Source organism: Aquarana catesbeiana, linkage group LG09, assembly GCF_042186555.1.
Source record: "Aquarana catesbeiana isolate 2022-GZ linkage group LG09, ASM4218655v1, whole genome shotgun sequence".
Taxonomy (NCBI): domain Eukaryota; kingdom Metazoa; phylum Chordata; class Amphibia; order Anura; family Ranidae; genus Aquarana; species Aquarana catesbeiana.
The window spans coordinates 58,686,529-58,713,689 of NC_133332.1; the positions used below are offsets into that span (position 1 = coordinate 58,686,529).

Sequence of the window (27,161 nt, forward strand, 5' to 3'; positions counted from 1 at the left end):
TCTAACCCACTTTTATCAAAACAGAGGGGAATGATTTTTTTCTCAACAAAAGCTGAGTTATGCCCTGTACACATGGTCGGATTTTCCGACGGAAAAAGTGCGATCGGATTGTGTTGTTGGAAATTCCGATCATGTGTGGGCTTCATCTGACTTTTTCCATCGGAATTTCCGTCACACAAAGTTTGAGAGTAGGATATAACATTTTCCGGCAACAAAATCTGATCGGTTAAATTCCGATCGTGTGTACACAAAGTTTTTTCCCATGGCTTTAAAATTTCAGAAAATTTTACATCCCTAGATATGGCATAAAAAGAACATCAAAATCTTATTATGGCTGTAGCAGATGTGTAGACCCAGGAACATTACATTTAGCAAAGTTGATCTTTAAATATAACCCTACCCCCCCTCAGTGTAGCTCACACGTGTGACAAAGCGCGTAGGACAGAGCGTCATACTGACGTCATCCCGGAAGTGCAGGTGCTGCTTATCTTGCCAGCGAGGATTTGCTTTAAAGCGCTTTGATTTTAATAAAATCCAAGTCTAATTTGAATTAATTAATAAACGTGTCCATTAGGTTTTACTCTATCAGAGCATTCTTTCTATATATTCACACAAGATATGTTTATGGGGCGATGCCCAACTGAGAACCAGCCACAATCATCTGCCAGACTGAGGAGCTGCCCTATAGTGGTCCAGGGCTGGGTGCCTGATTAAAAGCTCTGCTGTCTTCTCTTTCATTTCAGGGGTCAGATTTAGTCGGTAAGCATGCACTCCACAATAAAGGTGGTGGCCTTACGACCTTTTTCTTTTGTATTTTTTTTTCTATTGGAAACAATTTTTTCTGTTTGGTTTACATATGTCTTATATCACTTGTCATCTCTATACAAGTGTGGCTCTTTTTGATCTAATAAAGTGTAGCTCACATACTAAAACACCTTCATTACTGTTTTTGACTTCTTTACTGTAGGGCCCTACCTAAGCGCTGCACAGCCCTTATAAGAAAACACATCCTGGCCAGTCCATGTGTATAGTACACAATCACCTTTTGTCTTATTCATTTCTATGACTGGTCCATAATCATGGTGCCCCAGCCATTAAGAAGAGTATGAAGCAGCCAGAAGAATGAAAGGGGCCAAGTAGGCACATGACCTGGTCAGGATACTTCTCTTACAAAGGCTTTGCAGTGAAGGAGAAGGTTGCACACTGAAGTACTCAGGAGTTGGGCTGAAGATAATATGTGGGAAATACTGAGGAGGGAGGAGATATATTTAAAGGACAACTTCAATAAAAGTGAAGATGTCCCTTAAGTTGTCAACAAAAGAGATATTAACACATGCCATTTACACAGTCTTAACCCCCAATCTATTGGCCAAAAAGTGGTAGAGCCCCCAGTCCTCTGCAATTATTTATAGTTGGACGTCTAAGTGGCCCCGAAAAATAAGTAAATTCTTTATTATAGTATTTATAGCTTCAGATAACCTTATAGTCCACATACTATACACTGTATAGACTCCATCTGGCATACACTTCAGGGCTAGCGTGGAATGAATGACAGTTCATAGTGGGGGGGAGCATTTAAGAATCCAGCCATCTGTGGAGCAATATCAGACTCAGTGAATTCAGTCTGGGAAGTCAGTGTGAACTTCTGCAGGATGGTTGTGAGGAAGATAAAAAGTTCCATTGGGACTAAGCTCTCCCCTGGGCAGATGCGTTTGCCTGTGAGAAATATACGAACTTGATGATTAAATGTATTTTTATACAAAGCAAGCTACATACAAGCTACATACAACTTTATTCTGCTTGTGTATATTTTGCCATCCTGGGTTCCTCCTTTCCATCCTAATCTAATTATATTTCTGTTTTCATTACATACCATGTCATCACTGGGTGTCTGTGCTTCTCTATGCAATGCAAGCAGATCATTGCTGGTATGCTGCTAGCATTCTGAGAACATCACAGCCCCTGGCTATAGTGATGCAAGCAGTGGGCTAGCTCTTCGGGGGAAGTATGCAAATATGAAAATGCCTTGATGGTTGGATGTCATTCTGGGGGAGTGGTCATTCCTTGCAGGCTGCAATAGCATAAAGGCTGCCCTAGGTAATGCACAGAATACTTACCCATGGCGATTTCAAGAACTTAAATCCAACTAGTGAGGGGCGGGACAGGGACAGTCAGCTAGAAGATGCCAGATGTCCTCCAGCCAGGAAATGAGGCGGGCACCGTGTGCAGGAAAATCATAATAAATGATGACCTGTAATTTCATTTTCAGATCCTGTCACTTATGAAAAGATATACCTGCAGAGAATGGCATCAAAGCATCGTTCTTTTGGAACTTGCCACTGTCATCCAAGAAGTGGTTGGGATTGAACTTATACGGAGTGGTGAACTGTGTGGGGTCACGATGGACAGTGCAGAGCAGAGGATAGATTTCTGTACCCTGAAAAGACAAAAAAAGTAAAATGAACCTTTCATAGAAAAAATACAATTCTTAATTAAAAACAAGATATTTATTATAATAAAATCCTTTAAAATCCTTCTCTTTCTACCATGTGCATGCATTGCCAATGCTAGCAAGTAGTAGTAGTGCATGGTGGAATTTGTATGCATTAATCCAAGAAACATAAGTGTAGCACCCTGTAGGTGGGGTGAGGCGTGGTGCTGCGGCGGCAATAACACACACAGTCCAAGTGCGATGAATGAACTTGCATTGAAATAATGCAAAGACAGTTCACAACAAACTGGTGGGAAGACAACCCCACTGGGAACACAGGACCTGCAGCATGTAGAGCAGGTGTCAGTCAAACTTACAGCGCCTGTTAGGAGGGTCAGAGTGTGTCCTGGCCGTCACATGCCCAAACAGGAAGAAGCCATATGCTTTCCCTCCTCGTCAGGAGCTATTCCCTGCCACTAGTTCTGTCCCTACCAGGCGGGGTAACTATCCCTACTCTGCCCACTCCCAAAATTCATGCCAAGCCTGGGAGCCAGGTCCATAAACAGGACAAAAAACCTAGATAAAAACACAGAGGTCAACACACCCAACTCAGGGCTATAATCAAAATCACCACTTAACGCGGATGAAGAACAACGTCTCACCCTTTAGGGTGGGGTCACTCAACAACTAATCCAATATACACAACAGCAAAATCTGAGAGCCAAAAGGAGACCACCCAGCCAAGTAGTTGTTAAAATGAGAACCAACTGCGGTTTTTAGAAAATATGAAAAAAGATTTTATTGATATAACAAGTTTAAATACTATTAATTGTTACAGATTGTCGATCAATTGACCAACAACCCTCCAAACTGCCAATTTGTAAAATTGGGACAACATTCTCACAATACACAAGATTAAAAAACAGACACATAAAAGGGCCCAGGACTTCACACACATCCACAGATGATCAGACACGAAATAGCACAGTGGGTATTTGTTCAGACTGTGACTGCCCTAATAGATACAACCACCATCTGGAGCCTTGAACAGGCTTGTTAGCAAGTACTACTCCAACTGAATTCCAACTGGTATGCAATAGTCCACCTGCAAGTGAATATTCCTACCATAGGGCACTGATAATGGATTGAAAATTAGTCCAGCAACAAACACTAGTAGCCATTGTTAGGAACTAATGGGGGCACAATTGGCCAATGTAATTCTTAGTTCAACTCCGGCAACAATGTTGCTAAGAACAGTTCTCCCAAAGGTTGTGGATGGAAGTAATTAATATGCTCCTTCTATGGGAACTTGAGTTCAGCAAACAGACACCTAACATTCACACACTCTGTATAGAGGCCAACTGAGATCATCATAGTGCTATTGGTGAATTCCTAGATGAAAAGTGGAAGTGTAATGCCGCGCTGTCCCTTTAAGCAGTATACAGCAGCTAGAACGGCTGGTAAGCCTTCATCTAATTGGTGGTGGATTATCTATATATAACCTGATTCACGCGTTAGCTTCACCCTTGATGTAAGATGGACGCTATGAACAATTGACTTCTATTCATTCAATTTTTGACTCACCACCCATTGGGTTTCTAAATCTAATGGATTTCATGTCTACTTGATTATTTGTTTTATAATATTCATGTATTATCACTGTGAACAGATTTAATTAATGTTCCGCACATCCCTCATTGTTGAGTGTGAGATTCACAACACTGTCTTCGTTCACTTTGAGATGTGTTTTTAGCGTTGCACTTTCATCCTTATAAATTCCTAGATGAAGAATGGCACTAAGGTGGGTGTTCATATTCCCTGATTAAATCCTGTTCAATACTGGAGTGTCCAGTGGGGAATGATGGAGAGCGTAATATTTACATTCAAGACTTTTTCTTTTTCTTCCTGCGGTGTCACCGCTATAGTAAATGCAAGTCTTGTATGGGAAAAGTAATGAAGAGTCTCCAAAACACTCAAAATGAAATAACAGTCAATACGGGGTTAAAGTGAAACATCTCAGTAGCGGCAGGGAAAAGATGTTTATACTCCCACAATTGTCGGGGCTCGGCTCAGCCCTTCCTTCTAAAAGCTGGCCACTCAGCTGTCGGCTAATTGTCAGCTCCTATCTCTCACCAGTGACTCACCTGTTGATGATATCCTGCTCGTCAGTCCTGCCTACTTAAGCAGTCCAGCCCAGAGGATCTCTGCCTTCGCCATTGGTCACATCTCTAGAGATGCTCTCCTGTGTTGCTGCTAAAGACTTGCTTGGCTGACATTCCTTCTGGCTCCAGATCCTGCTTGCTGTTCTACTACGCTCATCTCTGGCTCCCTGACGTTTGGCTTGTCTGATTTTCCGTTCCAGTTCCTGACCTCTGGCTATGTTTTGACTACGTTTACTCTGTTTACCTTTTTTTATTATTATTAAACAAGTGTGATTTAACTGTGCTTCTGTCTCAGTCTGATTCATGGTTTCTGACAACAATATAGAGTGAACTCTGTCCTTAGTGTAGCAGCGATGGCAATATAGCAAACTGTGCTCTCACCATTCCCGTTTGCTGCTTCCATCGCACCTGATCACTCTCGATGGCATCCAAATGCCATCCATTTTGCCTTCCCGTAGAAAAGAGTTCAACAAACAGGAATCAATTTACTTAGACACGCTCCAGCTGTACAGCTGTCCTGGTGCTAGGTTAATGTGCCGTATATCGCATTGATCTGAAAGGACGGCATGTTCTACAATGCCATTATGGGCTGTGTGGATAGATCCCGGGCCTGCCGGTGCAGTCTATGATGACGCATTTCGCACATGATTATGTGCTTTGTCAGAAAGTTCTGACGCTCCTTTTCTTCATCTTTTAAAGGGGCAGAGGACCCACCCTCATTTGTTCATACTAAGGAAGGCTTTTACTTATGGCATGACATACTGTTTAAAAGTGGGGGATGTTCCAATCTACTTTGGACTTCCAGTCGCATCCACCAAATTCACTTACTCATTGTTTTACATGGAGATATTAATCTAAGGTACCCCAGTTAACCCCTTCACATAACACTATCTACAAAGTACTCTCATCAGGGGCCTAGGAGTCCAAAAAAAATTTAGACTCATTTTATTATTGAGTCCTTTGGGCACCAAAGTACCCAGCCTAAAAATCCAGGATTTTTCTTTTCTTAGTAATATCAGAATCAAAATCTCCTCTCCTATTAGTTAAATTTAATGCACAAAAGCCCTTGACTTTAAGTCTCTGTGGCAATCCAGCATGGTATTCATTAAAGTGTAGGGCAACAGGTGTCTCCTCTTTTTGTTTGATGCTCTTAATGTGTTTACCGAACCTCACCTGAAGCTGGCGTTTGGTCTTACCAATGTATAATTTTTTTGCATGGACATTCCATAATGTACAGCACCCTCATTGTTGCACAATTAATGAAATGTCTAATTTGATCATTTTTTATCCCTCTGAGTCTGTGAACACACCAGAGTGATCAAAAAATTTGCACATTCCACAGTGGCCACACAGGTACATGCCCCGAAGGCCCAGAAGATCTGTCATTCAGTTCCTACTTGGGGTTCTCACATATTTTGATTGGACCAGCATATTGTTAAAGTTCCTAGCCCGTTTTGCCACCAACAATGGCCTTGGGCCAACTATGGCTTCTAAGCTTTTCATACGGGTAAGAATATGCCAATGTTGTTGCAAGATCCTTCCCATCTCCCCCCATTGAGCACCACATTGTGTGATAATCCTTATAGGGTTATCTGTGTTGCTTGTTTCTACGGTCTTCGATTTCAAAAGATCAGCCCTTGATGTAGTCATTGTTATTTTTCTAGCTCTTCTAAGGGAACGATGTGAATATCCTCTTCCTCTAAATCTTTAAGACAAATCATCTGCCATAAATAGGGACATAAATAGCCACTGTCTGAGCAAAGATGGCTGCAATATGTGCAGGCAACATCCAATCAAGCACAAATCGCTTCCCCAGTGACCCAGGAAACCATAGACAATCCATGTCTCTCTTGACTTTTTCTCCAAATGCAATGCAACTGTGGAAGAGTACTACCTGCAGTAGAGAAAGTAGACCACCTGCCTACAACCCTCTCAGGTAGGTTGCTTGGATGATAGATATTTTTTTTGGCTCCTCTGTAATCATTGGAGCAGCTATTGAATTCTCTGGGCTTTTCTAGATTTCACAGGCTGCAGGTTTGATTACTTTCCACTGCTTTCTGGAAGCTTCCAGAACATAGAGGGCTGGGAGAGTCAAATGGGCAGCTTGAATATTTATTGTGCTGCCTCAAATCCTTTGGGAGGTGTGCCCAGTAGTTGGATGGGGAAAATAAATAGTCTGATGTTGGAACAGCCCTGTTCTTGTCCTGCTGGAGAGATTCCCAGCTTCAGGGGTTGCTGAAACAGGTCTGCTGATGTTTTTCGAAGTACCAAGAAGTGCTTGGTGGGAGCTTGGAGGTGTGCAGCTGCCATAAGAGATTGTGAGTACTGATCCAAGCTTAAAAATCCAGTGACTGTGTGCTGTTCTACCTTGGGGGTCAACGGCAGTTCTTTCTCTGAGGCTGTTCCTCAGTTCTGGCCTTCCCCTGGGTTACTGGTTTAAAGACTTCTAAAAGAAGTTTTGACCAGTGAAGTGTGTCTTCCTGTTGCAAGTCAGCATTTTTGGAGTATCCCATACCACCCCAACTCCTCTCCTGTTACAAGTTCTATAAGCAATACATCTTAAAAGAGACATCCCCTAGACTTTAATGGAGCCAGGATGAATGGACTGTTGCCTGTGTGACTGGTAACCTTTGCACTGTTTTGGTAAACAACCGGTTAAATCAGCAGCTCCTATGCGCGTAGTGCTACATAGGATAAATGTGATAACACCCATGCATACAACCCAGTGAAGAATTTCCAAATTACATTATTAGGAGTGCAGTGTCCATGCTGAGTGCCAGTGAATGGGCTATTCACCCTTTGATGGATACTCAATATTTACATGGTGGCTCTATAACCATTAATAAATCTCTACATGTATGTTTTAAATGCAAGCAGTGTAGGTACTGAATTCTGACCTGGTATCAGCCTCCTGCAGCTTACTGAACCGCTTAGATAAGGGTAGGAAAAAAAAGCACAAGCAGCCAATCAGGTGTGTTTGCAGTGCAAGGAGCATGCTGATGGAAGAAGAGAGCAAAGTGACAGAGGCATTAGCTCATCAATGTGCCTCTTCGCCTCTTACTGTCCAATCACATGGTGTAGGCAGGGAGGAGACCTGTAAGTGAAAGTGAAACTGTAGAGCATAACATCAGGTATGTTCCCCTACCAGGCAAGACTGTGCTATGATCTGTAAATGGATGGACAGAGATACAAATCCTTTTGGCAGGTAAAACAGCTCCCGGATCTGTATTTCATCTGTGCATAAAGAAGTTATATATAAGGATATCTAGAGCTATGCTTTAAAGCATATCTAAACCCAAGAACAAACATTTGATATATTGCAGCTTAGCAGTCCTTAGATGCAGCGGTTGCATTGTGTTTCACAGGCTCTTTTTTTCTTTATTTTTTAATGGTGATCCTGCCAGTAGTAAACTTCCTGTCCTAGGCTGACAGCAATCACTCACTGCACTGCATCTATGGCTGAGCAGCATTGTCACTCTAGCACCGGAAATGTGATGTGACTATAGAACACATCCACCTCTCCTCATCTCTGTAACATAGGAGGAGTGTGTTCTGTAGTTTTTAGCTAGTAAGGCGCCTGATAACATTGCTTGAGATTTCATTTCAATGTACAGTAAGCTAAGGACACTGGATTTCTAGGTATTTTTGCATACTTGCAGGAAATATACCTAGTTTGAAAAAAGAAAACTGATAGTACCGATAGGCTGCAACATACTACATTATTGTTCTTGGGTTTGTTTAACGTTAAAGCAACCCTGAAGTCTAGAGCCCCCTATCAAAACTGTTGCCTGAATCAGAGTATTGATAGTTATACTAGCGTACAGGCAAATATTGACAAGATCTTTTCCTTTTGGCTCCATGGTCTATTTTTGTCCTTGGCTCACCATTGGCCATGGAGGCCACCTGGCACACATGGCTGCCGATAGAGTGCTGAGAAACCAGGAAGACACATCCACAGAGTGACCAGAAAGAGATATACAGTTGCTGTTTGCTTGACCACTTCAATACAGGGCACTTATACACCCTTCCTGCCCAGACCAATTTTCAGCTTTCAGAGCTCTCACACTTTGAATGCCATTTACTCAGTTATGCAATACTGTTCCCAAACAAAGTTTTTATTTTGATTTCATACAAATAGAGCTTTCTTTTGGTGGTATTTAATTTTGAGACATAAGTAAGAAATGAGCGAAAATTATGAAAAAAAAAAAACACTTTTTTTAAATTTTCTATGATAACATTTTGCAAATAAGTAATTTTAGCTCATAAATTTGGGCCAAAATGTATACTGCTACATATCTTTGGTAAATATATATAGCAGTGTATATTATTTGGTCTGTGTGAAAGTTATAGGGGTTGATTTACTAAAAGCACTCAGAATATGGTACAGCTGTGCATGGTAGCCAATCAGCTTTCAACTTCAGCTTGTTCAATTAAGCTTTGGCAATAAAACCTGGAAGCTGATTGGTTTCTATGCAGAGCTGCACCAGATTTTACACTCTCCAGGTTTAGTAAATCAACCCCATAGAGTCTACAAGCTATGGTGCAAATCATTGAAAATTGATCACACCTAATGTATTGACGGTCTATCTCATTTCTTGAGGCTCTGAAATGTCAGGACAGTACAAATACCCCCCAAATGATCCCTTTTTGAAAAGTAGACATCTTTAGTCAGAGGCATGGTGAGTTTTTTGAAATTTAAATTTTTTCCCACAATTCATGGGAAAATGAAGAATTTCTTTCTTTTTCACAAAATTGGCATAATAACAAGTTATTTCTCATACACAGCATATGCATACTTCCAATTATACCCCAAATTGCATTCAGCTACCCCTCCCGAGTATGGCGATACCACATGTGTGTGACTTTTACATAGCCTGGTCACACAGAGAGGTCCAACATTCAGAGAGCACCATCAGGGGTTCTAGGAGCATAAATGACACCTCTAATTTCCTAACGACCTATTACATTTTTGAAGACCCTGGAGCACCAGGACAATGGAATTACCCACAAAATGACCCCATTTTGGAAAGCAAACACCCCAATGTCTATTCTATGAGGCATTATGAGTCTTTTGAACGATTAATTTTTTTCCACAGGTCTTCAGAAAACATGGCAAGAAAATGAAAATGTATTTTTTTTTTACACAAAGTTGTCAATTGATAAGATATTTCTAAACATATAATTGGTTAGATATTTCTAAACATATCATGTTTATAGCAAAAATTACACCCCAAAATATAATCTACTACTCGTCCTGAGTATGGCAATACCACATGTCTGAGACTTTTACACAGTCAGGCCACATAGAGAGGTCCAACATTGAAGTAGTACCTTCAGGCTTCCTGGGAGCATAAATTACACATCTCATTTCATTCCTTCTTATCAATTGTTTGAAGGTCCTGGAGCACCAGGACAGTGGAAATACTCACAAAATGACCCAATTTTGGGAAGCAAACACCCCGATATATATTCTATGAAGCATGGGCTGCAGAGAGGTACTTAGGGTACTCTGATGGGCTGGAGACAGGTACTCAGTTACTCTGATGGGTTAGTGACAGGTACTCGGGTACTCTGATGGGCTGCAGATAGGTACTCGGGTACTCTGATGGGCTGGTGACTGGTACTTGGGTACTCTGATGGGTGGTGACAGATACTCTGGTGGGCTGTGACAGGTACTCAGGTACTTAGATGAACTGTGACAGGTACTCAGGTACTCGGTTAGTCAGATTGACTGTGACAGGTACTCAGATGGGCTGTGACAGGTACTCAGGTACTCAGATGAACTGTGACAGGTACTCAGATGGACTGTGACAGGTACTCACATGGGCTGTGACAGGTACCCAAGTACTCAGATGAACCGTGACAGGTACTCAGGTACTCGGGTACTCAGAGGACTGTGACAGGTACTCAGGTACTCAGATGGACTGTGACAGGTACTCGGGTACTCAGATGGACTGTGACAGGTACTCAGGTACTCGGGTACTCAGGTGGGCTGTGACAGGTACGCAGGTACTCAGATGGGCTGTGACAGGTACTCCGGGTACTCAGATGTACTGTGACAGGTACTCAGATGGGCTGTGACAAGTACTCGGGTACTCAGATGGGCTGTGACAAGTACTCAAGTGGGCTGTGACAGGTACATAGGTAATTTGATGGCTGATGACAGGTACTTTGATGGTAGGGTTGCTACCTCATCCCTTTAAACCTGACACATATGAATGACACAGGTTCTGAGGCTAATTTAATGCAGATAAGGCACCAAGTGAGTTTAATTACCACTTTAATCAGCCACAGAACTTGTGTAATTAATATGTGTTCAGTTTTAAAGGGATGAGGTGGCAACCCTATTTGATGGCTGGTGGAAGGTCCTCTTTATTGGGGGGGCAATTAGTGTTGGTGTGCACTAGCGGTAATGAGCTGTTACCGCAATCTCCTTCTCACACATGATCGGTGATTTTTGTTGGCTCTTTACAGGGATCTGGAATGGGCTGTGTCCGAGGGACATGCCTCATCCCCCGATCGCTGCGCTGCGGGCCCCCGGGGCCTGCAGGAGTGGCGAGAAGCCGAGGACATCATATGATGCCCGCCCAGGATGGGAGATCCCATCTGCAGATGTCATATGACTATGGCCCGGTATCTTGAAGTGGTTAATAAAGTGCCACCATTTTTGGGGTAACAGGCAACTGTGAAACATGACCAGGGGCACTTGAAGGTACCTGCACTAGCCTTCCGACACTGATTTTGATAGTGATTACAGCCCATAGGTACACTTAAATAAAATAATATAGTGCGAACAATAGTTATGTGCTGTTAACAACAGCAATAAGTCAGTTCATTTATATGCAGTCCATGGAAGACGACCAATCATATATCATTTATGATTGGTGGTAATGGTGGAGGTCTCTCTAGGCAAGTAAACAAATGAATAAGATTTCCTACCTTGGGGATCACATATCCTCTAAATTCTGTGTCTTTGGTCATCATGCGAGGAACATTAGGGGTAATCACATCACAGAATCTCTGCACCTCACTCAACACAGCCTGCGTAAACGGCATGTGTAGTCGGTCATCAAATTTTGGGGACCCGACCTCGTCCGATAACTTGGTCAATCTCATCATGGAGTTTGGCTGTACAAATACAATATCCGTGAAATCATATTTCAGACAAATGCAGTTTAGATGTTAATTCAATAGTATAGAATGGATTAAAGTGTGCAATGTAACATGACCATGCATAATGTAATTCAACCTCTTCCATGCTGGTTCTGGCAATCCACAAGATTCCTGTGGTTCTCTAGCATGGTGCCCACCAAGGTTGGCCCACAGATGTCACCCTTCTGAGGACACCCTGTGGTCAAACCCTGCTGACCAGAACCTAGGACCCCATCAAGCCTACTCTGCATGCCAGCCTTAGTCCAAGTCCTTTCCATGGGCACAAACCTTGACGAAGAGTAATCCCCAGTTGGAAAAGATTAACTAACCTAGTCCACACTAGGTTCTTTCATTGCTACAAACAGGCTTTACTCAAGAAGGTCATATGTACAGAACAGCCATACAGGACAATGGTGGCACACTTGAATGAGTTACAAAGTCTTAAAGTCCCCAATAACACATTGAGAGAGGTATTTCAAGACAGAAGACCTGCATCCTAGCAACGGGTTACTCTATGTCCCAACATGTCCTTGTCAGCATCACCTCCAATATCAGGAGAATTCTTCAAGCTTCCCCTCTAAGAGGAAGTCCAGGTAAATAGTCCTCTTTTTCATCCTGATTCTGAATGGCTTCAAACTATTTTTTTTGCAGACCAAAGGCCCAATGACCGAATCCTTATACCCCAGCCCTACAGAACCTATTGGCTAACAGGGTATGGTTTACCACACAACCTGGAGCAGGATGCCAACTTAGAGGGCTTTGCTACAATCATGGCCCAAATAATGTTCTCTGCACCCAAACTTGACCTGGTTTCAGCTAGAGCTGCACAATTAATCGTCAAGAATCGTTATCGTAATTATCGTCAAGAATCGTTATCGCGATCTTGACTAAAGTGTTTCACAAATTCTTTCTATGCAAAGAATTCTCTCTGCTCTTCTGAAGCCACAGCCCTCAAAGAAAAGAAGAGTAAAAACCAGGCAGTCTGCCAAGAACAAAACATTTTTTATCAGTTGAACTTAAAGAGGAGTTCCACCCAGGGGGTCCATTAAAAAAAATAAATAAATAAAAGTCAGCAGCTATAAATACTGCAGCTGCTGACTTTTAATTGGACACTTACCTGTCCCTGGGTCCAGCGATGCGGGGCCCCGCTCGTCCCCCCCTCCGCTCGTCAGCGCCGGCATTTCAACTGTGGGCGCCGGGCTGTGGCTTCACAGCCTGGCACCCACTGCGTATGCATGAGCGGCGCGCGCAGCCGTGATTGGCCGCTCAATCACCTGGGACCTGTAATGGGTCCCAGATGATTGACAGGAGGGAGGGAGCAGAGCCGAGCCCTTCCTGTGCCGAGGGGGAAGTGATGTCACCAGCCCAGGCAAAGGAAGAGGCAGACTACGAGGGACCACCTAGCAACAGGCATTTAGAGGTAAGTAAAAAAAAAAAAAATATCCAAATGTTTTTTTGGGTTTTTTTAGAATTTTTCAGGTATTTTTTGTTTATTTGGGTGGAACCCCACTTTAAGTATAAACATTGTAACAGTTTGTCAATAGAATAAACTTCCTGTGTAAGTGAAAAATGTTTAACCACTTAAACACTAAACCTTTTTCTGACATTTGTTGGTTTCAAGTTAAAATCATTTTTTTTTTTTGCTAGAAAATTATTTAGAACCCCCAAACATATATATATTTTTTAGTAGACACCCTAGAGAATAAAATGCAATATTTTGCAATATTTTATGTCACACTGTATTTGCGCAGCGGTCTTTCAAATGCAATTTTTTTGGAAAAAAATTACTTTAATGAATGAAAAAAAAAAAAAAATCTAATCAGTAAAGTTAGCCCATTGTTTTTTTTTTTTTTGTAGAATGTAAAAGATTTTACGTCACAAGAATCATGAGAGAATGGTGATCTTTTTATTCTAAACAAAAAAAATTGTTATTCTCATTTTGGCCAGAATCGTGCAGCTCTAGTTTCAGCCCCTTGCACGCCACTATACTGCAGAACTCAGACTAGGAATGGGAGGAACAGCATAAAGAAGCAGTTAGTTGTGCTGCAGTGCTCATGTACTAAAAAGGGGCATGCTGATAGAAAGTAAGGGCAGTGTGACAAAGAGATGATATTATCAGTCAGCTGTTTCTCCTTTTACTGGGAGAAGGACAAGACCTGTGAATGTTACTTCAAGGTGAGTTAAGACAAACAGTTAAATCCACAGATGAATTACATACTATATATGGGAGATGTTGTACTTCAAAGGATTGGTATTCTATCAGGCTTTGAGATATACACAGTCCTACCCAGGGCCAGCCCAAGACATTGTGCTGCCTGGGACCAAGAATGAAATGCTGCCCCCCCAAATAAAAATCACGCCCACAAAAGGCCCCCACATTCATTATTTTATATCATGATAACTAAAGGGGACCCGCCATGGCACTATACATGTATATAGGAGTATAAAGAGGACCTGTCATGGTTGTTTACATGTATAGGAGTATAAAGCATAGTTGCCAACAGTCCCGAATTTCCCGGGACAATCCTGATTTTGGGACCCTCGTCCCGATTGGAGAGTGTCCCGAATCGGGATTTTCCATAAGGAAAATCGGGAATGTTTTTTTTTTTTTGGAGCAGCGGGCTCCAGCAAAATGGCGGCCGGCGCCGCCGCTCTCTCTTCCTCTAGTGTTCAGTGGAGAGGGGAAGGGGGCTCGATCCGTGCAGCCAATGAAGCGCCTTCTTTAGCTGCACGGCCCCCCCCCCTCCACTGAAGTGAGCAGAAGACACGGCGTCGTCGCCGTGTCTTGCTGAAAGCTCCCAGCCCCGTACTGCGCAAGCGCTGCGCCTGCGCAGTACAGGGGGTCCTCCATTGCCGAGTGGAACTTTCTCGGCAGAACACCGGCCGCTCCTGCACTGAGCGGGGGCCGGGCTGCATTGAGGGGGGCTGCACTAACAGGGGGGGGCTGCACTAACTGAGGGGGGGCTGCACTAACTGAAGGGGGCCTGCACTGAGGGGGGTGCTGCACTAATTGAGGGGGGGTGCACTGAGGGGGGGCTGCACTAACTGAGGGGGGCTGCACTGAGGGGGGGCTGCACTAACTGAGGGGGGCTGCACTGAGGGGGGGCTGCACTAACTGAGGGGGTCTGCACTAATAGAGGGGGCTGCACTAAGGGGGGCTGCACTAATAGAGGGGGGGCTGCAATAATAGAGGGGGGGCTGTACTGAGGGGGGTCTGCACTGATGGAGGGGATCTGCACTGATGGAGGGGGTCTGCACTGAGGGGGTCTATACAGACTCTGGCGGGGGCACCTGATGCAAGGACAGACTCTGGCGGGGGCACCTGATGCAAGGACGGACTCTGGCGGGGGCACCTGATGCAAGGACGGACTCTGCTGGTGGCACCTGATGCAAGGACAGACTCAGGCATGGGCACCTGATGCAAGGACGGACTCTGCTGGTGGCACCTGATGCAAGGACAGACTCTGGCGGGGGCACCTGATGCAAGGACAGACTCTGCCGGGGGCACTTGATGCAAGGACAGATTCTGCCGGGGGCACCTGATGCAAGGACAGACTCTGCTGGTGGCAGGCGACGTGGCTAGTGACACGCTCAGGGATCCCACTGATTCGGCATTATGGTGAGTTGAATGATTTAATTTTTATATTACAATGTAATAATAGAAATAATATGCTTCAATCATCCTGACACCATAACAACCATGGTGCCGGGATGATTGAAGCGTTAACACCAGGCATTTGGAGTACAGTATCTTTATCTGCTGATTGTTAAACTTTCTAGAATACACATATTTCTATTGTGTAGGATCTGGGGCTGCTGTCCCGTCATTTCCCTCTCCCCCTTTCCCTCTCCATCCCTCATTCATCTCAGACTCTAACCACACCCTCTTGAGCCACGCCCATTTAAGCCACGTCCACTTTCACGTAAGCCACGCCCACTTTTCACGTGAGCCACACCCATTTTTCGCCGCGGCGCGCTTTGCGCGTCGCACTTATGGATTTTTCCTAAGCCACGCCTACAAACAAATGCCCCGCCCCCTAATTATTGTACGGCTCCGCCTACAGCCAAAAAAGTGTCCCACATATTTTTTTTTCAATGTTGGCAACTATGATAAAGATGACCTGTCATGGCTGAATACATGTATAAAGGAGTATAAAGAGGACCTGTCATGGCTCTATACATGTAAAGGAGTATAAAGAGGACCTGGCATGGCTGTAAACATGTATATAGGAGTATAAAGAGGTCCTGTCATGGCTTTATACATGTATAGGAGCATAAAGAGGACCTATCATGGCTCTCTACATGTATATAGGAGTATAAAGAAGACCGGCTATGGTTCTATAAATGTATGTAGGAGTATAAAGAGGAACGGTCATGGCTCTATACATGTATATAGGACTATAAAAGGATCTCTCAGGGCTCTATACATGTGTATAGGAGTGTCAAAGGACATGTCATGGCGCAACACATGCATGTAGGAATATAAGGAGGACCTGTCATGGCTCTATGCATCTATGTAGGAGTATAAAGAGGACCTGTCATGGCTCTATACATGTATGTAGGAATATAAAGGGGATCGGTCATGACGGTCTACATGTATAGGAGTATAAAGAGGACCTGTCATGGCACTATACATCTATATAGGAGCATAAAGAGGACCTGTCATGGCTCTATACATGTATATAGGAGTATAAAGAGGACCTCTTATAGCTCTATACATGTAATTAGAAGCATAAAGAGGACCTGCTATGGCCAGCCCGCTGATTGGCCAGCAAGCCTGCTCACCTGCCGATTGGCCCACCCACTCACTCAGCCACCAACCCGCTCGCTGACTGTCCCCCTGTTCTTCCCACACGCTCCTGTCACCCCGGCGCCCAGGCTCCTCACAGTGGGATAAGCAACGGGGCAGGCGGAACGGGTTGGCTGGCAGGCGGCAGTTTACCGCCCCCCTGAAAGTGCTGCTCGGGAACGATGGTACCATCGGGTCCCATGGTAGGGCCGAACCTGGTCCTACCACACAGTACAGCCCTGTCTGAAAGGGCAGAAGACCTGATTTTTTTCTGTAGTAGTTAGGCAACACTTACAGGTCTTGTCCCACACCCAGCCTGTTACTGGACAGTAAAAAAAAAAATAGCCGACTGATGATCTTATCTTTCTGTCACTCTGCTCTTTTCTCCTCTCGGCATGTTCCTGTAAAACAAAACAAGGGAACACCTTGTATTCATTAAAAAATACAAGGTGTTCCTTCGATGGTCACAGTGACGAGTGTGCAACCACCTGTGGTTACTAAGCAGGAGGCAAGCTGCTCGACACAGTACCCAGAAGAGTGCTGCTATTACTGTAGTAGAAACACCTTGTAGGCAGTGTACATTATGTCTTGTTATTGTACTGCATTGTGCATGCATTAGTGAGCTTTGTTTACAGGCTGCCCAGGGGTTAGGAAAGTGTTAAGTCTGCTAACTTACGGGCGTTCATAGCTCTGCCTCCTTGTGTAAGACTATAAATACAAGGGGAGGCAGTCTCTCAGGGCTCTTCCCCTTCCTCATGGGAACTGACAGGAAGCTGTGCTGCAAGATGTAGCTTCTCTGGGAACACATGGCCACCCTTTTGGAGGCACCCAATTGGGGTTCTGGAACCAGAATATGAACCTTAGACAAGGACTCCCGCTTGCTTAGAGGTAAGACATGGGCAGCCTGAATTAGTTAGAATGAACTAGAACTGTGTGAGCAATGAACTGTAAAAGAATGTCATTTGTTGACCCTGTACCTGCAAGAAACTTTTGTAAAAGTTTTTAAGCCACTAGAAACCGGTCTGAAGTTCCTGAAAAGGGATACTTGTATGGCAGATATATCAAAAGAACAGGGCTTACACCAGGGCATGTGTACTACTAAAGGTGTACAAGTGGAGAATGCCATAGGTGGAAGATCTGGTTGTCAGTACCAGAAGTAACCAGTAGAGTTTTTGGTGCTTAAAGAGGAGTTCCAGCCATTCTTGTGTTTATTAAAAGTCAGCAGCTACTAAAAGAGCTTGCGGCTTCACAGCCGGGGTGCTCACTGAGCATGCGCAGGTCGCACTGTGCCTGCTCTATGGCCAGGCAATCTTCTGGGACCTGTGATGTGTCTCAGAAGATTGCAGAGAGGGAGGGGGAGAGGAGAACTTCTGCTTGAGCCACCTAGGTGCCCCGAGCAGAAGTGGGAGCAGGTACTTGTCAAAACTAGGTACCTGCTCCTGCCTAAAAAATATGACATGCCAAATGTGGCATGTCCAGGGGTAAGGAGTGCTTAAAGCGGAACTTCCACTTTTGGGTGGAACTCTGCTTTAAGCTGCCAGCCGGCGTGTGTACAGTGTGACTAGCAAAGATGATGTTTGCTCTGGTGGGGAGGGGATGACTGAATGCAACCTCCTCCCTAGCGGCCGGTGCCCTTATGTATCCAGCACCGGACCTGTGCCGGACCTATCTAGCTCTATATCACGGGAGAAGGAAGTGTGAAGAGGATCCTTGAGAGCTGGCTTAATTCAGGTAGCAGGTCACTGGGAGTGAGGTGACATCAAAGATGAGCTGGAGAGTGGGATACAGGCTCCACGGTATCCCCTCAAAGGTGCTGCACCATGCAAGGAAGTCTGTGTACAGTTAGTCAAGTGTAACGTGAAGTGAATGTGAAGTGAATGAGTCATGAAGAGTTAATTGTGTCATAACGTCTTCACTTCTAAGTTGGAGTGCCATCTTAATGCATATTTCTCATGACTGCAGCCTCCGTCTGCTTAGTTGGGCATTAGCAAGCAAAGTTTCTAGAGTTCCCCTTTGAGGCACCTTAAGCCCAAGCCACAACCTTAAGTATGAGATGTACTATTGTTGGGTATTCCAGCCTTTCCAATCCCATTAGTATTTAAATTACATTTTTAAAATGACATTCAAGAACTTTGGACTGCCTTAAAACCACTGTGGAGTACTAAGCCTGGAGTAAAGGTTATCTCAATCTGGGGTCCCACTTGCATTACATAATGCCCAGCTGAGTGGAGGCACTGCCAGAGAGACATGTTTGGAACCCCTACACCTGACTTGTCATGCTGACTACTAGTGTACTTAGTACAAAGAGAATAGAGCTGGTATGAGGTAGGTAGAGGTGATACTCAGTCCCCAATAGTATGCACACAACAAAAAACAAAATTGCCCATGGGACTTTTAAAGAGCGCACCTCAGAATGTACCAGGTAAAATTTATAAATGATTTATTTAACACACATTTAAAAACAACATGTAATACAGAACAGAGAAAATATATTAAGCATCAACATATTGGTCAATTTTACATTCATGTAAAAAAAACCTTTCCACGAGACCTGGATATGTCATAAAGATGACTGTCAGTAGTCTGGGATAGCTGTGCTAGGTCTCGATGCATTTTTGCAAGAGGAGTCTCGCTTCTTCTGGAGAAGCACAGATAGATGCAATTGATGAGAGGCTCCTGGCCTACTGGCATAGTATTTGTACTCTTTGTAAAGTAGTCAAAAGATTAATGTTTATGGGTGGGTATACCACCCTAAATTTATAAAAGAAACTTCAAAACAAAACTTCCATAAAAGTAGATGGATAAATGCATAAAATGCCAACCATGCCACCAAGCTTCCCCCGGGAGCTGTGTGAGGGCAAGGAGATGGATACCAGTGAGAAGCCGCAAGAAACGGAGACCAGTCGAAGCATGTTAATCCCACCAAGAAAGTACCCACACCCTGAGAGGGAAACAGACTTAGCAACTGGTGGCCGGTAACTTGGCAGGCTACCCACCCATAGACATTAATCTTTCGACTACTTTACAAAGAGTCATCTATACTATGCCAGTAGGCCAGGAGCCTCTCATCAATTGCATCTATCTGTGCTTTCTGCGAAGAAGCGAGACTCCTCTTGTGAAATGCGTCAAGACCTAGCACAGCTATCCCACACAACTGACAGTCATCTTTATGACATATCCAGGTCTCATGGCAAAGTTTGTTACATGAATGTCAAATTTACCAATATGTTGATGCTTAATATATTTTCTCTTTTCTGTATTACATGTTGTTTTTAAATGTGTGTTAAATAAATCATTTATAAATTTTACCTGGTATGTTCTGAGGTGTGCTCTTTAAAGGTCCCATGGGCAATTTTGTTTTTTGTTGTGTGCATACTAGTGTACGTAGCTGTTTGCACAGAGTTCTGTATTTCATACATTTCGTCTACCAGACATGCCATGTACATTCATTGATCGATTATATCATTTATTTCAGTCTGTGTGACAGCAACATGACAATCTTACATTAAAAAAACAAGCAAAAAGTATCTGTTTCCCCATTGCAACCGATCAAATATTTAAATTTCATTTAGTCTACCCCTTGTAGTCACCTTGTATCTCTGGGTACTTCAGCATGATGAGAAGGCTATACCGAAAGGTGGTACTCACAGACTCAATTCCTGCTAGGAATAAGTTATGGGTGGTAACTAGGAGATTTCGTATGTTAAATTCGGTGTTGGGGTTATCCTTTTCCTGCAGAAAGATGGGAAATGTTACAGTTCATATCAATGGCAGAAGAAAAACCCTCGTTCTCCATGCCAACCACATCCAGATGTAAGACATGTTTGATAACCTTGTTCAGTTATGATTCCTTTCCCTGTGATATACCCTGAATGGGAGAGCGTTTCTGGCTTCTTCTTTCTTCCATAACTAAACAAGCTTGAGTAAGTCAAGCATTCATGTTGAGACATTCAGCTACCAGACAAATTTGTATGTTTATGATGGCCTTAAAAACTAAATAAAATAAATGCGTTTGCGCTAGAGAATTTATAATAATAAAAATAAAAATCAGTGTATAGAAAAAAATATATAAATATCAAAGAATGTAACCTAATACATCTAAAACAATAATTTGTAACTTTCAATCTGTGATAAATTGTTTAGTGATGAAATAAACAAAGTGCAACGTGCATAGAGTATTAGAAATCCAAGTGCAAACTCAGGTTTGAAAGAGTATTCACTCTTTCAATAAAGTGATAAATAAAGTTCATAAAAAAAGTTCACTTTGCATTTATCATTAATGAACTTTATGAACTTTATTTATCACTTTATTGAAAGAGTGAATACTCTTTCAAACCTGAGTTTGCACTTGGATTTCTAATACTCTATGCACGTTCACTTTGTTTATTTCATCACTAAACAATTTATCACAGATTGAAAGTTACAAATTATTGTTTTTGGTGTATTAGGTTACATTCTTTGATATATATATATATTTTTTTCTATACACTGATTTTTATTTTTATTATTATAAATTCTCTAGCGCAAACGCATTTATTTTATTTAATTGCTATTTACATGGGTATGAAACGTGATTAGTGTTTGCAGCTTGTTACCACCAGGGACTTATTTTAGAGGCATTAACCCATCTGTGGCTCGCAAGATCTTTCTATATTTCTGGCCTTAAAAACTGACAGTTTCACTGGTAGGTTTTCCCCCTCCAATGCAATTCTGTGAGAATATAATGCACACAAGGCCATTTTAGGAGTGCCTTTCAGTGGAATTTCAAGCACCCAGCTTTCCCAGGAGGCAACAATGAGGAAGATAACATCAACTGCGACTCCCTAAACTGTTGCAAGCAGGGACAGAGGTTTGTTTTTTAAAGCATTGTTAAGAACTTTGTTTGTGACATGCTTTTTTTAATATTATATATTAGATATTTGCATTACGGGGTGCGCACATGTCAATAAAGCAGATCTTACATTTTCAAGGCCTGCTGTACCTGTAGTGGCGTCAAAATAATTAGACTGTTATGTGTAAAGCAGATAGCTCCATGTGCCTGCATGCAGTTTCTGTTGTCTTCTACATACCAGGAGCCTAGAAAGTCATCACTTGGCTTATTCTTCTCCTGTCTCTGGTTTATCTAGATTGGCCCATCAGTGTGATAGGTGGTATCTTTGTTGCCACAGGTTTGTAAACCAGTATAATTATCACCTTGAGCTACAGGCACAGAATTTCAATACAGGTGGCCTATGTAATCTTCCTGCTACATGGGGAAAGGCTTGACATCCCCCCACCCCGGGAAAAAGCTAATCACCTCTTCAAATCACCATTTCACAATTTCACATGGTACTTACAAACTGCTTGTTACCTGAATTCCAGGCATGTCTGTTGGTTCCCTTTCTTCTCTTGGTTCAAGTCTGTGATCATCTTTAAGACTGGTTCTATCACACACACAAGGCTGATGCTATCACACACTCTTTTGATTCCCAAGATACTGAAGCTCCCATTAAACCAGAATGTATTATTTTTACCACTTGCATCCTGGTCCTAACCTTTGCTCTGGTGCTTATCTTTATTTGCCTCTGTAACCTCAATGTCCACTGTGACTCCAGAGCACCCGTAGTATCCTGAGACCTCTGCGACTCCAGCCACCCTGAGCATCCTGTGTTACCCATGTAACCCCAGTGACTGCAGAGTACCCTGAGCATTCTGTTTCACTCCTGTGACCCTGGTGACTCCAGAGCATCCAGAACATCCCATGACCTCCATGACACTAGAGCACCCCAAACACCCTGTGTCACCCCATTACCCCTGGGACTCCAGAGCCCTGAGCATCCTGTATCACTCGGTGACACCTGTGACTCCAAAGCACCCTGTACCCCCCCTTGGTCCCTGTGATTTCAGAGCATCTTAAACATCCTCTGTCATCCTTAACCTCCATGATTCCAGAGCACCCTGAGCATTCTGTATTGCCCAATGACCCCAGAGCATTCTGTGTCAAGCAGTGAATCCAGAGCATCCCATGTTGGCCAATGATCCTAGAGCACTTTGTGTCATGTAATGACTTCAATGTGCCATGTGCACCTTGTGATTCCAGTCTATCCCAAGTATCCTTTATCAACCTGTGACTCCAGTGCATCCTGAGTACCTCTCAGACACCAGTGTCCCCATGCAGCCTCAGGTATGCTCCTGTAATATTTTGCGATGTCTCTCTCTCATTGTCCATGGCTCGCTATTTTGAGTATGGTACATTTTGTCACATTAGGAGGTAGGATTTGTGGGAACTAAAATGATACAACTTAAAAGATTTAATTACATAAATACCTGTTCCATTTTAATAAGGAAGCTGTCAATAAAGTGCCTTGAAATGTTGGGATCCAGAGTCTCTTGGCTGGACTTCACCTTCTCAAATATATTTTCAGCTAGTTGCTCAGATAGCAGCGTTGTCTTGTGGTGAGGTCCAGGGATGTATTCCATAAGGGTAGGAAGAATGCTATGCAGCTAGAAAAATTTGAAAGATTTCCATCAAAACTTAGTCACTGAAAATATGATCCAGATAGCTTTCCTATTCTAAATAATATTGGTATACTGTACATCAAAGAAAGTAAGATTTAAGACTTAAGTAAATTTAAGATCATTCGGATACAAGAATTTATTAAAGTCACAATAAAATAATAAAACAATAAATCCCTCCCTACGGAAAGACCCTGAAATAGTTCAACAGTTATCAATACAACTTTGTACTTTCTTTTGCGGAAAACCCCACTCCTAATGCCTCTCCTGTCATCCTCTGAGAAGCACATAAATGTGTTGTCCATAGTTAATTTTTATCACTAGCCACGAAAGCTATGAGGGAACACCAGGAGACGATCAAAGCATTCACTGAAGGAATCAAACACTTGGAATGGAAACACTACACAAATGGTCTCACCTACAAAACACCCTGCAGGATCTATTACATACACGCTCCTTCTTGCTAGATGAACTTGGGAAACATACGCAGAGACGTTATGTACTTCACCAAAAAAGTAACAGTAATGCCGCGTACACACGGTCGGACTTCCCGGCGGACTTTGGTCCGGCGGACCAGAGTGTGCCGGACAATCCGCCCGTGTGTAGGCGCCAGCGGACTTTTCCGGCGGACTTTTTCCCCAAAGTCCGCCGGACCAAGATTTGAAACCTGTTTTAAATTTATCCGCCGGACTCAGTTTCGGGCGGAAAGTCCGCTCGTCTGTGTGCTGGTCCGACGGAAAGCCCGCTCGTGTGTATGCTGGTCCGACGGACCAGATGCGACTCGAGGGCAGGGTATTGCATCTCGCGCTCGCTGCAATAGGAAAAACATATTTTCCTATTGCGGTGAGCGCGGGGCATACCAGGCCCTTAGGTCTGGTATGGATTATAAAGGGGAACCCCTACGCCGAAAAAACGGCGTGGGGTCCCCCCTAAAATCCATACCAGACCCCAATCCGAGCACGCAGCCCGGCCGGTCAGGAAAGGGGGTGGGGACGAGCGAGCGCCCCCCCTCCTAAACCATACCAGGCCGCATGCCCTCAACATGGGGGGGGTGCTTTGGGGGAGGGGGGCGCCCTGCGGGGCCCCCCACCCCAAAGCACCTTGTCCCCATGTTGATGAGGACAAGGGCCTCTTCCCGACAACCCTGGCCGTTGGTTGTCGGGGTCTGCGGGCGGGGGGCTTATCAGAATCCGGGAGCCCCCTTTGATAAGAGGGCCCCCAGATCCCGCCCCCCCACCCTATGTGAATGAGTATGGGGTACATGGTACCCCTACCCATTCACCTAGGGAAAAGGTGTCAATAATAAAACACACTACACAGGTTTTTAAAATAATTTATTAAACTGCTCCGGGGGGGGGGTCTTCCTCCGGCTTCGCCCGGTGACCACACCCCCTAAACGTCACAGTCCCAGCATGCCCAGGGACTGTGACATCATTAGGGGGCGGGGTCTCCGCCTATATAAGTCACAACGGAGCCCTCAGAGAGCAGTCCAGCTGGAGAGAGCATCGTGTCAACATCTGGAGAAGAGAAGAGGGAAGAAACCAAGAAGCCCAGAAGCCCAGAAGCCCGGACCTCTGCTGGCAAGAGAGCTACCTGAAGACAGCAGAGGAGCCGGCCGAAGAACTGGAACACCGGGAGAAGAGAGCGGAGAAGAACCAACCGGACGCCGGGAGAAGAGGAACCGGAGGAACCCCCGAAGTCGGAGGAAGACCCCCCGGAGCTGTTTAATAAATTATTTTAAAAACCTGTGTAGTGTGTTTTATTATTGACACTTTTTCCCTAGGTGAATGGGTAGGGGTACCATGTACCCCATACTCATTCACATAGGGTGGGGGGGCGGGATCTGGGGGCCCTCTTATCAAAGGGGGCTCCCGGATTCCGATAAGCCCCCCGCCCGCAGACCCCGACAACCAACGGCCAGGGTTGTCGGGAAGAGGCCCTTGTCCTCACCAACATGGGGACAAGGTGCTTTGGGGTGGGGGGCCCCGCAGGGCGCCCCCCTCCCCCAAAGCACCCCCCCATGTTGAGGGCATGCGGCCTGGTACGGTTTAGGAGGGGGGGGCGCTCGCTCGTCCCCACCCCCTTTCCTGACCGGCCGGGCTGCATGCTCGGATCGGGGTCTGGTATGGATCTTTGGGGGGACCCCACGCCGTTTTTTTCGGCGTAGGGGGTTCCCCTTTATAATCTATACCAGACCTAAGGGCCTGGTATGCCCCGCGACGGGGCTCGCAAGGTGTCAATCTTGCCGATAAAAGCGGCAAGATTGATTTCCTTTTCTAGTCCCGTCGCACATGAGTCACGTTCAAAATGAACGGACTTGTCCGTGTGTGGGCAAGTCCGTTCATTCTGAAAGTCCGCCGTACCTCCGGTGAAAGTCGTCGGAAAGACGGGCGGACTTAGCCCGCCGGAAAAGTCCGGTCGTGTGTGGGCAAGTCCGTCCGTTTTAAAGTCCGGTGCACCTGGCGGACAAAGTCTGTCAGAAAGTGTGCCGGACCAAGTCCGCCGGAAAGTCCGACCGTGTGTACGTAGCATAACAAAAGTGGTAGACTTCTGATGCATGCAGTGCAGGCCTCCAAGACCTCTCTTACAATTCTCCATATACATGCCTGTTATGGTGAACTCTTTTCAAGAAATGACGACATAGCAAAACACTTTGAACTCTATTACTTGAAACTATATAATTTGAGCTCTGACTGCCCTGACCCAACCTCACCAGAACTTCGTACTGACCTGATTCGGGACTTTTTGTCTAAGTATGGCCAATCCCTGCACAACAAGTTAAAGCGCTGAAACACTCCCTTTCCCAGGAGGAATTGACAGTGGTCTTGCTCACACTCTTGCCTAACCTGATCTCTTTGCACCAGGTGGGTTTTATCCACCTGGCTAGGAACAACACTATACAAGCGCTTAACCTACACCATTGGCTGTCCTCTTCACTCACTCGAGGCTTTCTCCTTCCCCTGGACATGAAGAAGACATTCGACAGAGTGGCCTGGGACTACATGTGAAAGGTCCTTAAAGTGATTGGACTTTGATCCTGAAAGTTAGCTAGTATTTTAGTGCTCTAATCCACTCCTTCTGTGAGTGTATGAGTCAATGACCAAATTTCAAACTCCTTCACTATCAGTAACGGGACTCACCAGGGCTGCCCCTTATCCCTATAATCTTCACTAGAACACTAGACACTAGACACTAGAACCTTTTCTTAACAGATTGAATTCTGATTTGGATATCAAGGGGCTACAAATAGGAGACAGGGAATTCAAGGTTTCAGCATTTGCAGAACCTCATACCTCCCAATCTATTAAGAGACATAAACCACTTTGGTGGCCTGTCAAACCTGAAAATGAACTTTTCCAAATTGCATGCCTTTAATGTCTCTCTCCCACCAGATGGAGTCACCCACTGTCAAGATTTCTTCCCAGTCCTTTGAAAAAAAGATGTCATTACATACTTGGGAATTCAGATTCCATCCAAGTTACCAGACTTACAGTATACACTCAAAACGTCTATGTAGCTTTAGGAAGAGTCCAAACTGACCTTAAGGATTGGGTGGGTCTTAATGTTTCATGGTTTGGATGTTCAGCATTGATTAAAATGACTATCCTTCCACGCTTTTTATACCTGATGTAGACTATACAGATCCATTTACCGCCATCCTTTTTTGCGTCCAACAGGAAAGCCTGCTCATTGTTTATCTGGAGAAAATTCTCTGCCTTATATCAAGTAATCCTGTCTTACATGCCCGAAACTTAAGAGGGGTTGGTTTATTGTACCTTCACAAGTATTACCTGGCCTTCCACCTTACAAGATTAGTAGATTGGAGTATTCACGCACAGAGGAAAATCTGCATGTCCTTAGAAAACTCATTCATGCACATTCCATTTCACTTGCTTTCATGGATATCTACCTGTCACTGGCCATGAAAGATCAAGACACATCCCAACATTCACTCTTCCCTGGCTAGCTTCAGAAAGGTGGCAAAATTAACCTTCTTTTCCTCATTTCCAGGGTGCTTAACCATGATATGGGGAAACCCTGATTTTCCACTGGGGGAGGTGGGGTCTTTCCTACATCAGGTTTGGCCTCATGGAGATGTACTTGCACATTAATTTTTTTGAAAGGTAATCCC

General features: G+C 44.2%; 1 pseudogene; it reads right to left on the bottom strand.

The window, feature by feature from the left end:
- Nucleotides 1-415: 415 nt before the first annotated feature.
- LOC141107690 (cytochrome P450 2G1-like) overlaps nucleotides 416-27,161 on the bottom strand; it is a 48,944-nt pseudogene continuing 22,198 nt past the window's right edge.